The 1,741-nt window shown below is 27.8% G+C and overlaps 1 protein-coding gene across 1 annotated transcript in view; it reads left to right on the top strand.

Annotated features, from left to right (window-relative positions):
- Nucleotides 1-1,741, top strand: part of LOC102676381 (cadherin-related tumor suppressor-like) — an 81,958-nt gene that overhangs the window by 58,400 nt on the left and 21,817 nt on the right.

Here is a 1,741-nt window from a genome sequence, read left to right as displayed (position 1 = left end):
TCATTTTTTTTTTTTTTTTTTAATCGTTAAAGTCAGGTTGCCAGGTTGCAAACACTGTTGAGGTGTCTCTCTTGGTAACCTTGGAATTATTATTATTCGAATCTCTCCCCTCCCGAGGCATTAAAGCAACATTTCCCGGTTTGATTACGTTGGCAACGATCGAATCGAGTAGAGAATTTATTCTGGAAAAACATTCTTCAAATTCCTGCCGTTCGCCTCGTCTCGAAGAGATTCATCGCCACCGTAAAAACAACAGGAAACTTTCCTCGTGAAGCGGCGCGGTTCGAAGGTGAAGCGGGCTCGCGACTGCTTGTCTCGAGCTTTGATTGAAATATGTTTATTCAGGAACGACGTTGAGCACAATCGAAAGAGAACAGGAAGCGTTAGCTCTGATTCTGAATTGTTTATCCTGACCCGTTACCTTTCTTCTCCCCTCGATCGAATCGCCGCCAATTCTTCGAACGGGATGAATCAAGTATGATCAAGAATAACATCGATTATTCTTCCTATCTTTCCATACTCGCCCTCCCCCTCCGTATAAAAATACAAAAGATATCTTTCGGGGGGCTTAAAAATCGATCCGTGTTATATTTGGTCTATCAGCATATCCTTCACTTTTGAATTCGTTTCATTTTCTTTGCTTCATTTTTTTCCATGTATATTCAATAAATTGATTATTGAAATGATAATTTCATGATAATTTTTTAGAAAAATAAATTGTTATAGAAGGAAAGAATTGGAATATTTTATTTTTTTTGGTGTAAGAAAAATTTCAGCAGTAGCAATAAGTAAAAAATTTTGAGAAATTTTACATGGAATTTTTTTTACTTTTTTTAAGTAAAACAAATTCGAATAGTAGAATATGAAACGCTGTTATTTTTAAATAATAAAATAATGAAACTATGTTAATAGATTATCTATTAATAGAAAGATTTTATTAATGTCCAAGCATAATAAAAAAGATGGATTTCAAGTATGATAAAATATATAATTAAACGAAAATTATTGTTTTGTGATAACATAAATTATACTTTCTGAATCTATATAATCTTAATTAGCACGATGTACATATCTCTAAAATTTTAATTATATTGCTATAAATCAAGTATTTCTAGCAATTTCACTTTGTCTTATCATTTCATAATCAAAAAAAACGAATATTTCAAATCTTCATGTACTGAATATAAATTGTTAAAAATCACAAAATAAATTAATTAATAAATTAATTAGAAATTTTCTATTACGATCAAAACATGAAATATTTATTAAACAAAAGAAAGATAATTATCAAAAATAATTGCTTGGACGAATATTTTAATTATATTTAATCATTTAATCAGAATTATCGATATTTTATATAGATCAAAAACTTGTTATCTCGTATTTCTATCCTATCTTATATTCTTCCCTTTATTATGCCTCAAAAATTTGATTCGCATTAAATATAAATTGCTGATAAAAAGAATTCGATATTACTTTCTTAGATTTATAAAAATGAATATTAGCGGACCATGAATAATTCGATTTTAATGAAACTTAATTTTAATTTAAAAAATCTTATCTAAAATATTATCTTTGTATAGTAATGAGTAATTTTATTATCGAATAAATTGAAATTGAAATAATAGTTATTTAAAGACTATCCTCTACTGGATTGGAAAATAATGTCTACTTTATGACAGCAAAATAAATCAATTTACTATGACATATTCACACACGCATTTTAAGTAATCTATTATTA

The sequence above is a fragment of the Apis dorsata genome, unplaced genomic scaffold (genome assembly GCF_000469605.1).
Source record: "Apis dorsata unplaced genomic scaffold, Apis dorsata 1.3 scaffold_339, whole genome shotgun sequence".
NCBI lineage: Eukaryota > Metazoa > Arthropoda > Insecta > Hymenoptera > Apidae > Apis > Apis dorsata.
This window is presented reverse-complemented; position numbering and strand designations above follow the sequence as displayed.